Here is a 16,142-nt window from a genome sequence, read left to right on the forward strand (position 1 = left end):
AGCTCTGCACTGGATGTGGAGCCAACTTAAGATTCTCTCTCTCCTTCTCCATTTGTCCCTCCCTGCTCACATACTCTCTCTCCCTCTCTAAAAAATAAAATAAAATAAATGTATTTCATATTATGTAAAATAGTTTGGTGCTTAAACTTTTCTTTTGATAATTTTGTACTGTAACTTACAATTTACCATTTACCATTTACGACTGTGCTGGTTTTGGTTTTTTTTTTCTTTTCTCAGAAGATTCCTAAACTACGGTTGATATATGTTAGTACTAAATGTCTTTTAAGAAAATCTCATACTTGACAAAAAGATATGCTCCAGAATGTCTCTGAAGAAATATTATAAGACAAATGAGTTGTTGCCTACCAATTCCTTTTTCAGTAAAAGCTTTTGCTTTATTTGCAGTTAGTCACAGGAATCATCCCTCTGGGAAAATAAAGACATAGCGTAACACTGAAAAGAATCATAAGATTTCAGAGGTGAAAAGACCTTGGAGATGGTTTAGTCTGAAGTCCTCATTTTGCAGATAAGGAAATTGAGGCCAACCTGCAGTTACACGGATGGTTTAATGGCATGGCCAGAATTAGAAGTACCGTCTGGTTCTCAGTCCAGTGCCTTTTTGATTATACTGCCCTGTGGTCCTCTTCGTGACATCTCTGAAACAGTTCTCAGAAAGCCTCTCCACCTAACTCTCAGTTTTTCTAATGGGAATACTTTCCCTGCAGAAAAATGCCTGCCAAGGATTCTGCTATAAGAGCTCCCGCTAGGCTTGGGGTCCCTAGACAGTACAGTCTGCAAACTGTAATGAACTGCATAATGTGTCTATTCTCCAGTGACATGGAGACTTCACAATGTAGACTTTTTTTTTTAATAAAGATTTTAAGCAAGCATCTCAAATGTCTAACCCTCTGTACCACGTCCCATGAGACAGAGCCTAGAGCCCGTCGCACTCAGCAATGTTATATGTCGGAACAATAGGAGGATGTTTCAAGATACTTGGCCTTGTTTGTCCCAACCCCATTTTTTTTTTTTCAATCATTCCTTTTATAAATCAGCATGATCTCTCTGGCCCTTTCAGTAACTGAGTAACTGAGCAAGGTCTCAATGCAGAAAATTTTCATCCATGACAATAGTGCAAATTAACACTGAGATCTCACCCCACTTTATTCAATTCCTATAACAAATATTCTCCATACTGTGTTCAGGCTCTGTATTAGCCATTGCTCCCCAGTGCTATCAGTTGTGCTAGATGAACTCTCTCTCTTGAATATTGCAGATAGCTGGATTCATGGTGAATTTGTAAATTTGTGTGGACAAAAAACAGCTATCAAAATAAATGTAAAACTATAATAAATAGCATGTAAAGAAAATGAAAATAAGGTCTAATTTCTATCCAGTGACCACTCATCCTTGATTTGGATCACAAACTCTAAAATGTAAATCACGTTCACTACATTGCTTTCCTATCATTGTAAAAAGTCACCATGGCAACAAATCAATAACAATAAAAACCAATTCATTATTGTTCTTTAATGTCTATAGGTTACTAGAATGTGGTTTTGGAACATAACCCATCATCTAAAAAGTTTTCCAGGGCGCCTGGGTGGCTCAGTTGGTTAAGCGACTGCCTTCGGCTCAGGTCATGATCCTGGAGTCCCGGGATCGAGTCCCACATCAGGCTCCCTGCTCAGCAGGGAGTCTGCTTCTCCCTCTGACCCTCCTCCCTCTCATGCTGTCTCTCATTCTCTCTCGCAAATAAATAAAATCTTAAAAAATAAATAAATAAATAAATAAATAAATAAATAAAAAGTTTTCCAATATTTTTATTCATATTTCATTATCCCTGCTTTCTTACCCACAATAACTACATAGATTTTCTCCAACATGGAGTACTAAAATTATGTTAATTATAGGACCCACTCCCTCTGTCCACATTCCTTTGAATAACAGAGAAACAAGGGTGATTTCTACTCACATCAATTAAATATCATTCACCTTTAATTTTTTCTTTTTTTAAAAAAAAAAGATTTTATTTATTTATTTGACAGAGAGAGAGACCATGAGAGAGGGAACACAAGCAGGGGGAGTGGGAGAGGGAGAAGCAGGCTTCCCATGGAGCAGGGAGCCCAATGCGGGCCTCAATCCCAGGACCCCGGGATCAGGACCCAAGCTGAAGGCAGACGTGTAATGACTGAGCCACCCAGGCGCCTCTAATTTTTTTCTTTATCTCAAGTTGAATGCCTAGAAAACATCTACACTATTCATAACCCTGACTTCACATATATTTAAAAAAAAAAAAAAAAAAAAAAAACAGATATATCCATGCTGAGAGTATTTTGCCTATTTTAAAAATTAAATACTTTAATTTTGTTACCCAAGCATTTTTACAGTAATGGAAAACCATAATTGCGTTTTCAATCATACTCTCACTGGGAAGCTAGCTTTATGGGGCAACATATTTATTTGAATATGTTCTCCCTCTGGTTAATAAACCTCTTTGTTTTTCCTCAGACCTACTAATTTTGAGGAAAACATGTAACTCCAACCACCTACTATTATTACAGAAGTAGATAGGAATTCTGGTTGCAATGTCTTGATTCCAGTTGAACTCATCGTACATTTGAAGTGTATGTGTGTGTGTGTTTGTGTGTGTGTGTGTTCACTGACAAGTTTTTACAATCAGATTGAGCCATAGACAGGTGGGATAGTCCTTTAAACTCCTTCTGCTGCAGCTTTAATAGCACTTCCTATATTTCTAAACATTTTTAAGTGGTCTATTTGATCATTTACAACATGAAAATATGTTGCTTATTTTTCATGGTAATCAAAATAAAATAGAAAAGTTGAAAACATAAAGGAAAATAAGAACATAAGTGTGTGATAAAAGCCTGAGTCAGTTGCTAGTGGGTAAACTAACCCAAATAAATCACCTATAACAGCGAGCATAACTGCTTTCCCAGTGAAAGGAAAAGTGTTGGATTGGGTAAGGCAAAGCAGTAACATTAGCTTTTAGCTAAAGAATATTTAGATATAGCAGGTAGCAAAAAGACCAAAAAAAAAAGAAAAAGAAAATCGAGATAGGAGGATCAGAGAATGGAGGGTGGAGAGTTACAGCCCACACTGTGGTAAGTAAGAGATGCCTGGTCAGCACAGGACCTCCTAAAACAGGGCTCCAACAATGGCGAGGCAGTGTGGCATGGTAAAGAAGCATCTGGAAGGTTAGAGGAATAATCTTATCCAAGGCTCAAGCATGAGAGCTCTTCTCTATGGCCACCCAGTGTAACAGAGCATGGCAGGAAGAGCTTCAGAGACTTCTGGATGGAAATAGGGTAGGAAATCAACTAGAAAATAAAAAAGGAAAATGAAAAGAAGGAATGGTGGTGGGGAGAGAGGTAGAAAGCAAGCTGACGACTTGGCCATTCCATTCAATGAGCACATACCCAGAGTGACAATGAGTTTAGAGCTGTGAACCTGCTTTCAATGATCTACACTTCACTTTGTTCTCAATGTTTACACATTCCTAATGTTTACAGATACAGAAATGTGATTGTAGTTTTAACAGATATATAATCTTTATATATTTTGCATATAGACACTATCCAGTTTTCCATATATGTTTTTGTGTATATATGTCTATATACACTGTAAATATACAATATAAAATATATATGCCTATATATACAATAACATGTATGGGGAAATGGATAATGTGTGTGTGTGTGTGTGTGTGTGTGTAGCTCACTCCTACTATAGTTTTCAGGTAAATTTCCAGGGAAATACCCATTTTTCTTGCTGCCCTTATATTCTAGCCTTCCTTCTAATCCACAGCTTCCCATCAGAAAAGACAGCACTATAGAGTGATATTTAATGATGACCACTGGATGTCGTTAGATAGTTTAAAGAGGAGACTGCTCAATGTGCCTTTCTTTAGCACAGTTTGACCTTTTTCTTTAGCTTTCATAGTTCAGCATTTCAAACTGCTACCTGAACTCTCAGCAAGTCTACTATGATTTTCTCACCTTTGCCTTGTTAGTGGTGTTACTAGGCAAAGTTCTTAAATGGAGCAGTGGGAGAGATAATCTCTCAGGTTTTTATATTTATAAGAGATACTAAGGTTTTCTGTGTCCTTTTATTCCCTTGAATAAATCCATCCTAGTCCCATTCATTTGAAAAAAGATATTTATCAAGTGCCATCTCTATGCAGCGATTTGACTGGATGCCTAATAAACAAATGCTACTCCTGTCCTCTGGGGCTTTCTACCTGTTCATACACTATAGTGATATGGCTCCTCTTCTCAGCAAAAACCAGGGCTTTTCCCCTCTTATTTTCCTTATTGAACTCCTTCTATTTAATAGGGTCTTGCTTCTGAATGCTGGTCTCCTGTAGACTAATTTAGAAGAGGAATAATTTATGAAAAATATGAGTGAGTTGAAGTGTTTGCTTCAATTCCAGAAACAGTTCCTATACTTAAAAGTGATAATAAAAGTATGTCACATTTTTCTCAGGGTTTTGTAAAGCTCATCCTGCAGGGATGTGCTGCGTACCTTTTAAAAAAATCCTTGCTTTGCCACTATTACTGGAAGAATTACGTATTATCTTTTAGGTATGTCGAGGTGGAAAAAAGTTTGAGAACTACTCCCCTTCGTAGTTCAGTGTGAAATCTTCATGTCAGATGGGAAATCATTTTCAGGAAGGCAGCCTTTGGAAGAAATGTTAAAAATCATACCTTACTATTTTGCCAAAAGCAAGGTTGGTAGAATCAGGGTTAAAAAGTAAGGACAATAAGACAGTAAGACCTAGTGAATTGATAATACCCCACTCAACTTCCTTTGGGTGCTCTTCAGTCTGCAGAAGAAAAATAAAAGAGCATGGATATTTCATCTAAAATCTTTTGTCATTAAGTTAGTAGGTAAGAGGATTTATATTTAAAAAAATAAAGCTAAATTAAACACTAAAATTGAAAGAACTAATGTTCATTACCAAGAACATTACCTGTTGCCTTCTACTGAATTATATAATAGTTTCTAGAAAGAAGATGGAGATTTACACTGACCTCCACTATGAAATATGAATTGGAAGTTTGAACTGAATAGACATATACATTCTTCAGAAACCACAAAAACCAAGGTGTCTCTTCCCTTCATGGTTTTAGATGGAAACAGTAACAGAAATAGGAGCTCTGGAGTATCTGTTAAATTTTCATTTAAGCAAATGTTTTATTCTGATGATTTCTGAATAGACACCTCTCAATGCACTAAAAAACTGCTTCTGAAAATACATTTTCTAATCAACTAGACTTACTTTAGAACTTCATTAATGTAAGTATCTCTTGAAAATACTTTTTTTTCGGGCGCCTGGGTGCCTCAGTTGGTTAAGCGACTGCCTTCGGCTCAGGTCATGATCCTGGAGTCCCTGGATCGAGTCCCGCATCGGGCTCCCTGCTCGGTAGGGAGTCTGCTTCTCCCTCTGACCCTCCCCCTTCTCATGTGCTCTCTCTCATTCTCTCTCAAATAAATAAATAAAATCTTTAAAAAAAGAAAATACTTTTTTTTCATGTCCGTTACTGAATGGTATGTAATAATCAACAAGCACTTGGAGTCTGTACTTTGTGGAATAATCCATATTTTTTTAAAGAAGTCAGCATTGTAGTTTGAGTGTATGAGTACTCCATGTGGATCTCTTAAGATTCTTCGGAGCCCTCAAAAACTAAATAATTGACTGATTTTTTTTTATCCTTTCATATGCACTTGTTTTGAAGTATGCATTGCATAAAGGAATGGAAATGTAACTTCCAGTCCTCTCAGATATTCCAATGCCATAATACTATTAATGATGTGAAACTTCAGCTAAAGGTTAAGGAGTCTTAGATATTTTTCTTCTCCGAAGAAGAAAACTAGCTGGGTAAGGACCCAAGGAAGTAGATAATTCTTCTGAAAGAATTATCATGAGAAAAAAAGGAGTAAATATATTGGCACAGTATTTTCTTTTTCCAGTACAATTTCAGCTCTCTCAGTTAATATTTCTTTTATTTGATTAATTAGTATATGTAATTCTCTCCCTTTCTCAGCCTCCCTACTCATCTACCCACTTACCTATGTATGCATCTATTCAATCCATCTATCTATCTATTCACCTACCCAAACATCTTTCCATCCACCCTTTGCTTTGTTGCTCAAAATGTATGAAGTAAGAAAGAGGAGAGAATGCATATGTATAAATATGCATGCTGTCTGTGTGTCTCTACCTATCCATCAGTCATAAGACTCACAGATATAAATATATGTAGAGACACATTTTGTACACTCATAAACATATTTGGCCCTTTAATTTGTATTACTTGTTTATAATTATATCATTTTATCTTCCTCTTTCCCATGGACAGAAACAAGAACAGATGTGTTGGTCTGACCTAGTATATTTAAAAGTATAGTACGGAGGAAAGACAGATGGACCTTCTAGAAAAATTCTGAGTGTCTTTGCTTCAGAAAGTCTTTTTTAGAAAATTAGTTTAGTAACATGAGTGCTTGGGTTGTTGCAATAGAACTAAGAGAGTGTAGTAAAGTATTTAAGAGTAGGGCAAACACCATTTACTAGCTCTGTATTTTAGGCAAGTCACTTAGTCCTTTTGTCCTCAGTTCTATTGTCTATAAAAGAGGGATAATAATGGCAAATCTTTCACAGGGCTGTTGTGAGGACTGAATGTGCTAATATTTAAAAGAGCTTTGAACAGCAGTTGCCACGAAATAAACACTCTATGCATTAGCTGTTACTTATTGTCTGAATACCCTTATAGAAATGAAAGCTCATGAGAGCAAGAGATTTGCTTTTATGTTAATTGCTATTTCCAAACACTAAGAATAGTGCCCAAAAGATTGAAGGTATTCAACAAGTCTTGTTTTAAGACACGGTATAGTGTCCTAGTTAAAAACAGTGATCATGAAGACAGACTCCCTGCATTAAAATCTGGGCTAAGTATTTATTAGCTATTTGACTTGTGCAATGTAGTTAACTCTGTTCTTCAGTCATTAGATCTGTAAAATGGAGATATGATGGTTAACTTTGTGGGTCAGCTTGACAGAATCACAGGTTGCCAATGATTGGCCAAACATTATTTCTGGATGTGTCTGTGAGAATGTTTCCAGATGAGATTAGCATTTGCATAGGCAGAGTGAATAAAGCAGATTGCTCTTTCCAACGTGGGTGGGCCTCATCCAATCAGTTGAGGGCCTGGATAGAACAAAATCAGAGGAAGGGAGAATTTGTTCACTCTGCCTGACAGTTTAAGCTGGAACATTAGTCTTCTCTTGCACTCAGACCAGGATTTATACCATCGGCTCTCCTGATTCTTGGGCCTTTGGACTCAGAGTAAAACTACACCACCAGCTTTCTTGGTCTTCCAGCTTACAGATGGCTGATTGTGGAAATTCTAAAACTCCATAATTGCATGAGCCAGGGAGATATATATATATATATATATATATATATATATATATTAAGAGTGAGAGAGAAAGAGAGAGAGAGATCTGTATACATAAATATAGTGTATCTTTGGTTGGTTCTGTTCTCTGGAGAGAAATTAATATAAGGTTAATGATAAAAATCCCTAATTCATGCGATTATTGAGAGGAGTCAATGCATTAATAACATACATAAAGCCCTGGCACATAGTACCATTGCTAACACATCACGTGATGCTAAGAGGAATCATTGCCATGTAATAGGACGTGCTCCCTAGAGCCAACAACACAGCAGCACTCATGAGAGCTGTATAAATGTTAACTACTACTACTGCTGATAACCAGAAGTAAAGTTAATCAATATTTTATGGCCTAAATGATACTGTTATAAGCCAATTGTAAAGCATCTTTTATAAATTATTTACATAGCTGTATTATTCCTCAAAACACAGTTGGGGCTATCTCTATGAATTTTTTCGGCCCTGTTTAAGCCTCTGAATTTTGCTTTGTAGTGCCTATTGATTTTTTCCCCCTAAAAGAGACGGCCTTTTTTTAGCTTTGACTTTCTTTTGGATCTATATTTTTTCCCATGTCTACATATTCGCATGATGCCTTGATACTTTCCTAACCTACAAAAGTTGAATAGCTTCGTGCTGTGGTGCTTTCACAATGCATTCAATATGATTGAGTGCTCTTTCCTACTGTCTTAGTGCTTTTTCATGTCATATCCTCTGTTGCCTACCACCACATATAAAAGTAATATTACTTTATAATTTTACCTTGGGTCTAGGTAAAGGCTGTGAGCCTTTTCTTTAGATGCAATTTAGAGTAAATGGTAATATTCTACATAGTAATCTCGATACCATCCTTGTTTAGAAACATCAGCATTCTCTTGAATAAGCAAATTTGGTACGTGTTTTCCCATGGATTTTGGCAAAATAATGAGTTTATATCTTGATTGGTCAATTTTTTTAAAAAAAATATTAATTAATTTTATTATTAGAACCCAGCACAGGGGCGCCGGGTGGCTCAGTGCATTAAGCATCTGCCTTTGGCTCAGGTCATGATCCCAGAGTCCCAGGACTGAGCCCTGCATTAGGCTCCCTGCTCAGCGGGGAGTCTGCTTCTCCTTCTGCCCCTCTACCTGCTTGTGCTCTCTCTCTCTCTCTCTCAAATAAATAAATAAAATCTTAAAAAAAAAAAAGAACTCAGCACAAAACACGATCCTGAATCTGATTATTTATGGACCTGGTAGGATGTAAGCACTCTAAGTATGTCCTGATAAGTATCCTTCTCTGTGTTCTAATAATGTTTTATTATTTTTCTAAAAACATTTTTAGGGATGGATACAGCTTTGAAATCCCAGCTTATATAAAAAGATACAGAGAGAGCGCTATAACTCTTAAAAATAATTGCCATCTATACAAATAAAAATTATTAAGGGAAATTTCACTACAGACCATCAACTTATACCAAATGAAATTTAGGGGAAAAAAAATACCTGTTGGTAAATATGTTGATTGAATCTATTCAAAAAGAAAAGATCAGTTGACTAGCTTTTTCCCTCATGTTGATTCATTCTCTCAACAAGTATTTATTATATTTATTATTTACCAGGTACTTGCAAACCATCAGAGAAAGAAAAAAATCCTATTCTTGTAAAGTTTGCAATCTAGTCTAAGAAGACAAATAAAAAATAACTATATGGTATATTATATAGTATATGTTTAGTATGGTAATAAAAAAGAAAAATAGAATGGGACAATTGAAAGTTACAAGAATGCCCATTTAGGGAGAGGAACTTGCTGTTTAATGGTTAGGATAGACTTTGTTGACATGATTATATTTGAACAGTGACTTGAGGGAGGGTAAGTGTTAGAGCCATGTAGATTTTTTTTTTTTTAAGATTTTTATTTATTTATTTGACAGAGAGAGAGACGGTGAGAGAGGGAACACAAGCAGGGGGAGTGGGAGAGGGAGAAACAGGCTTCCTGCTGAGCAGGGAGCCCTATGTGGAGCTCTATCCCAGCGCCCTGGGATCATGACCTGAGCTGAAGGCAGACGCTTAAAGACTGAGCTACCCAGGTACCCCAGAGCCATGTGGATATTTAGGAGAGGATATTTCAAAGAGAAAACTGGAACATCCAGGGCACAGTTTCTACCTCAGAAGCCTCACAGACAAATATGCACAGAACAACAAAGAAGGAGGTGTGGCTGCACCTGAAAGAAGGAGAAGATAAGGTCAAGGAAGGTGTCAGATCAGGGAGGGCCTTTTAGACCACTGTAATTGATATTTATCTCAAAAGAGTGAGAAAATATTATAATGATTTATGTAGGGCAATAGATTAGCTGACTCTCCTTTTAATAAGGTTGATCTAGTCTAACTGGAATAGTTTGGGGGTAGGCAATGAGGCAAGGTTGCAGGAGTGAAAGAATGGAGATGAGTTAAAACCATAGTATTAGTTAAACCTATATAAGAAATTATGGTAACTTGCACCAGAGTGATAACCATAGCTTTAGTGAGCCATGGTTAAATTACAGTTGTACATTAAGGGTGGGGCTTAAAAGATTTCCTCGAGAATTGGATATAGGTTGTATGACAGAGTTAAGAATGACTCTAATTGGCCTGGAGGAATGGAAGGATAGAACAGACATTAGCTGAAAATGAGAATATTATATAGATTTATTTGTTCACTCAACCTCCCATGGTCTACACTATTCATATCCCCCTCAGTGCCATGTTATATGTGTAACGTTAGTATTGGATACTTTGCTACTGCAGGTAATAAGTTTCAGAAAAATAAGCAAAAGCTAAAATTCATGCATATACTTTGATGATTTTCTAGTTTGGAATGCTATTATTGACCCAGTCAGTTGTGGAAGGAACAGCATTGCTGGTGGATTCAGTATTTGCAAAGTCAATCTGTATTATCTCAACTTTGACTTGAATCAATATCTTTGTAGATAGGGTTGCCCTAATCAGGAGACAGAGAAGAGTTTTGTGGGGAAATGTTCATTAAAAGAATACTTGAGGGGCACCTGAGTGGCTCAGTCAGTTAAGCATCTGCCTTCTGCTCAGGTCATGATCCCAGGGTCCTGGGATCGAGCCCTGCATCGGGCTCCCTGCTCTGTGGGAAGCCTGCTTCTCCCTCTCCCACGCACCCCTGCTTGTGTTCCCTCTCTCGCTGTCTCTCTCTCTCTCTCTGTCAAATAAATAAATAAAATCTTTAAAAAATAATAATAAAAAAGAATACTTGAGAATAAGCCAGATAAAGGACAAAATCATATTTTTTAACTCCTCAGAGAACGAAAGACACAGAATTAAGTAGCCAAATTCCAGGAAAAGGTGAACCCTTCCCAGAATAAAAAAATCCCATGACTGTTTCTATCCCTAAGGGCACTGCAGTGGGAGGAGGCAATCTACTTTAGACAAGAACAAGAAGAGAAAAGCACAATTTTTAACAAACCATTAATGGTCTTGTGAGTTGGAGTGATGGTTAGAATTTCAAGGAATCTCCATCACAAAGGAGAGTCTTCATCACAAAGCAGTTCTGTAGCATTCACAAAGGGGCTCTACCAAGTGCAAGGCCAGGGCCTGACAAAGACTGGGGCAGGAGAGAAGACCTAAGAGAGCCTACTTCATGCCCTACAGGCCTTTCATCTGTTGCATTGTTACAGCTGCCTGGGGGCTTGGCAGCTGAGTGGAGAAAGATCTTCAAAGGCACGGAAAGCTGAAGATAGTAAAAAGAATGCTTCAGTAACCCATAAAACCTAGACACCCACCTCAACTACAGATTGGATTGGCTCAGGCCCTCACACAGCCAGACAGACAGACAGGGAGAAGCAAGCCATTTCTGTGTGTGTGGGTGTGTGTGTGTATTTACTGGAGAAGATAAAACAAGTTATGACTTATTTCAAAACTGCAAAATGAGAATGAATCCTTGGAGTCAGAAAATGCAGAGATTGAAAGTGAGGTTCAAAAGCTTCATCAGAATCTTAATGACTGAACTGTATTAAGAATTGAAAAAACAAACTAATTAACAACAGTAAAAAAAAAAAAAAAAAACTGCTCTCCCAGAAAACTAATTGTAGAGGAAAGAAATAGTTTTGAGAGAGGAATAATAATGTTGCAAAGCAGAGATCTGAACCATAACCCTGAAGAGTGGAATACCTACAAAAAAAATCATACCAAAGCTTAAAAAACAAAGAAAAATTTGTTATTTAAAAATCTGCATCATTGCCCCTGATAAGAAAATATATGATATGTGGTTGATAGCACGGGCTGGTCTGAAAAATTTCAATGACTTAAGAAAAAGATCACACACAGCAGACCAAAATTAACTAAAGTGGATGTTACATTTGAAATTTTAGAGAGGTAATGCAATTTTGGAATTTGGCAAGAGCCCAAGTGGACCAGGGAATCCTCTGAGTTAGTAAGGGATGTGTCCAGTGGAAAAGACTTGTAGATCCAGGATCTATGTTCTCTGTTGACCAATTGGCACTTCCACTTCTCCTCCTGCTCTTGTTCTGCATGGCGAGAAAGTTCAGTCCTTTTTTTTGCCTCTGATCATCAGCCTTGACCAGCAGGACTCATAATCTTTACATGCCTTCTGTCGACAGAACAGATGGCCCAGTATCCTTTAAAATGGAATCCAGTGGAAACAATCTTTAGAAATGTATTGTGCCTTTTTAAAATTTTCATTTGTTAAGTAGCGCTCTGGGGTGTCAGATTGTCAGCTGGGGTTCAACAAAAGACCAAAAAGGCACTGAAGTAAAGAAGTTTATTACTCAGAGGTCCTGGAGAAGATACGCGGTATACCAATAGGAGTCACATGGGGAGGTCAAGTAAGGGTGCAGACAGAGGGTGCAGCAGGACCAAGGGACCATGGCTTTAGGAGGGTTTGTGGGTAGAGTACTTTGAGGTTCCTAGGCTAAGACTGGATTTGTCAATTCAAACAAAAAAAGAGTGGAATTTTGGTAAGCTTTGCAGGCATCTTATCAAACGGGGCACAAGAGGGGAAGGCCTTGGAAGGTGCAGGTGACTCTATCACAAGGACAGCTGGGGTATCATATCAGGAACTTACATTTGCCTGTGACTATGCAAGCTGTTATCTTGCCCTCATCAGTGAAGGGCATGTCTTACTGGAGGGACAAGTGTCCGATCAAGGCCTCTGCAGGCTGTTGGCCTCACAAAATGAAGGCTGAGGCAGCAATATTATGGAGTAGTTTAGCTAAACACTCAACAAGATGCTTTTGGCAATTTGCATCTTCCCTATCTATCTCTTTACTTGTAAGTAAAACAGCCGACCCGGGCTTTCTTCCTCTACCCCATTACCAAGTTTGAGGCCCATATAAAATGGTACAATGGGGGGAAATTGATGAGAGAAGAACACCTTTCCTTACCCATCCTTCCTCCAGGAAGCTTATGAAGTAGTCCTCTCCCTGCTCCATTACTTTCTACAGAAGGATTTTCTTGGACAACCCCATTCCCTAGTAGCATTGAGAAATGTCTGTCCACCAAGAGGTTTCCTTGCCATCCTTCCAAACCCAGGATTTTGCTTCTAAAGCCACTTTCTGAAAGAAGAAATGAGTCCTTGTTGGGCTGAAATCTTCAAATAAATATTCTGAAGATCCAGAATCTGAGCAAGAAATGTTTCTCTCTTAACTCAGAAGAGGTCAATCTCTAAAGGTTTCCTTCTGTGTATCAAAAATCTGATGAGAAGCCTTGAGCCACAATTAGGCCAGTCACATCTCTTTTCTTCAATCATTTTGCATTCTCTTTCTTTTACTTTAACAGCTATGAATTAGGTGATTATACATTTGCCTAATGCAAAGCTCAATAGAATTTTGATTTTTACAACTTTATCATCAATGGTGATTTATTACACTGAATGAACTATTTCCACTTTATTGGACCCTCTAGGTTGTATGAGTATAGTGTTATGATGTCATTAAATAGCCAACAATGGCACAAGCTATACTGGGCATTTTGCATGAGTTAGTTGAGGAACTGGATAGATTTTAAACTTTATAGGCCATTTCTGTTTCTTTACAATTTATAATTGTGAAAGTTGCTTGAACTTTACCTAAGGACTTTTTTATCTGTTTGAAGAAATAAATGACAAGACATGGAATGTTTTGAGAGAAAAATGTTATAATGGAAGAATAATTATTTATCCTCTTAGTGAAATGACTTAAAAGAAGTCAATCTGTCAAGAGGCTCACCTCTGTGTATCCAAAACCTGATCGGGGAGGCCTTGAGCCAGAAAGAGGTCTGTCATGTCTGGAGGTCTCTGCTTCTTTTGGAAAAACTGAAACTGTAGGCCTCATTTCATTTTACACCTAATTAAATTGTTCAAAGTAGGTAGTCATATTTGCATGTTTCCCTCTCCACCTTCTTTGAGAACAAAGAAGACATGTATCCATTCTCTTGCTTCTTGCTTTATTTCTGTTTTCATTCTGTGTAAGACCTCTGGCTCCCACTTCCCTGGTGCTGTCAGTGTACTGATTTGCATCATAAGGCAGCCAGTGTGAGATGCTAAATTTTCAAGTCCCGTCAGGAGCTGCTGTACTGATGTTCATAACACACAGAGATGGACAAGTGAGAGAAACAAGAACCAAGGACATAGACCCTTCTCGTTTTAGTTCATTGTAATCAGTTCAAACTGAAGTTTCACCCTGTGGCTTTGTGTCCAAAAAAAGTAAACATTTATGGTTACCACAGACCAGGTAGAGTAGTCTTTATCAATTATACAGACCACATCAGACTGAGGTTTTAAATTTCCTATGTTTGCTCCTTACAGCTTAGGTGTATCTTTTAGGAGGGAGGGATGAGGTGGAATGGATTATCTACCTCTCACAAGAGAACAGAGAAGACAGGTGTTTTCCACCCGCAGAATGGATACTGGAAACCCTGTCTCAGCCCAGCTCCTCAAGAAGATTATGGTTCCTTCTGAAGGGAAAAGAAATCAACAAAGGGATGAACAAACATGTGAACAAAGAGAAGAACAGACCACAAAGAAAGGGCTTGTGTGTCAAAAACTAATGATGTAATGTATGGTGATTAACATAACATAATAAAAAAAAAAAAAAAAGAAAGGGCTTGTGTGAACATAAGGAGATATTTACTCTTCCAGGGAAATGGAATGTGGTGGCATATGAATTGAATAAAATGTTTGTGTGCAGTGTTATATTTTTCTAAATCAAATAGTATTCCTAGAAAGTGTGGATATATTTGTAAATGCTTTGTGTAAACTTAAGACTGTTCATTAATAAAATTGAAATTGGAAAGAATTTGAGGGAAAAACTTGAAAACAGAATATTTTTTTTACATCTAAAAGATAAAGAAAATATTGTTTGATACTTAAACATGTTTTGCTAGAGTTGAAAGAACTCTTGCATTTTTATTAAAATCATGGCGAGACCACGTAAAAAATGTCAGATATTTTTCTACATTATATATCATGAAGTAATTTCAATTCAAACCTAAAAAGACAATTTTATATTTTGCTTTGGGGAAGTTACCAAATTTCTTGTGGTCTCCTTTCTAATATGAAAAATAAAGATAATATCAAAAGTTGTTGAAAAAAAAGTTGTCAATACACAGCTAACATCATACTTTATGGTAAAAAGTTGGAAGCCTTTCCTCCAAGATTCAGAAGAAGACAGGGATGCCACTCTCACCACTTCTATTCATCATAGTATTGGAAGTTCTAGCCAGAGGAATTAGGGAATAAAAAATAAATAAAAGGCATCCAAATTGGAAAGGAAGCAGTAAAACTGTTATTGATATGCAGATAACATAATGTTGTATATAGAAACCTCTAAAGACTCCATCAAAAAACTCTAAATAAATTCAGTAAAGTTGTAGGATACAAAATCAATACACAAAAACTTCTTTTGTTTGTAAACACTAATAATGAACTATCAGAGGGAGAAATAGAGAAAACAATATCATTTACGCTTGCATCAAAAAGAATAAAATATCCAGACGCTTCAATGGCTCAGTCAGTTAAGCATAGGACTCTTGATTTCAGCTCAGGTCATGATCTCAGGATCTTGAAATCAAGCCCTGCATGGGGCCCCACACTCAGCACAGAGTCTGCTTGAGATTCAATCTCTCCCTCTCCCTCTGCCCCTCCCCACTCCACTTGTGCATGTGCTCTCTCTCTCTTTAAGTAAATAAAGTCTTTTTTAAAAAAAGAATAAAATATCTAGGCATAAATTTAACCAAGGAGGTAAAAGACCTGTATATTGAAAACTACAAGACACTAATGAAATAAAGAAGACACAAATAAATGGAAAGTATTCCATGTTCATGGATTGGAAGCATCAATATTCTCAAAATGTCCATACTACCCAAAGCAATCTACAGAATCAATGTAATCCCTATCAAAATTCCAATGGCATTTTCCAAAGAAATAGGATAAATAATTCTAAAATTTGCACGAAACTACAAAAAATCCTGAATAGCCAAATCAGTTCTGAAGAACAAAGCTAAAGACATCATGCTCCCTGATTTCAAACTTGAATACAAAGGTATAGTAATTAAAACTCTATGGTATTGGCATAAATATAGACAGAGAGATTAATGGAACAGAATAGGGAGTCCAGAAGTAAACCCATGCATATATGATCAATTAATTCATGACAAAGGGCCTGAGAATATACAAGGGGGAAAGGAC

The sequence above is a fragment of the Mirounga leonina genome, unplaced genomic scaffold (genome assembly GCF_011800145.1).
Source record: "Mirounga leonina isolate KUSES-001 unplaced genomic scaffold, KU_Mleo_1.0 Mir_418, whole genome shotgun sequence".
In the NCBI taxonomy this organism is placed as follows: domain Eukaryota; kingdom Metazoa; phylum Chordata; class Mammalia; order Carnivora; family Phocidae; genus Mirounga; species Mirounga leonina.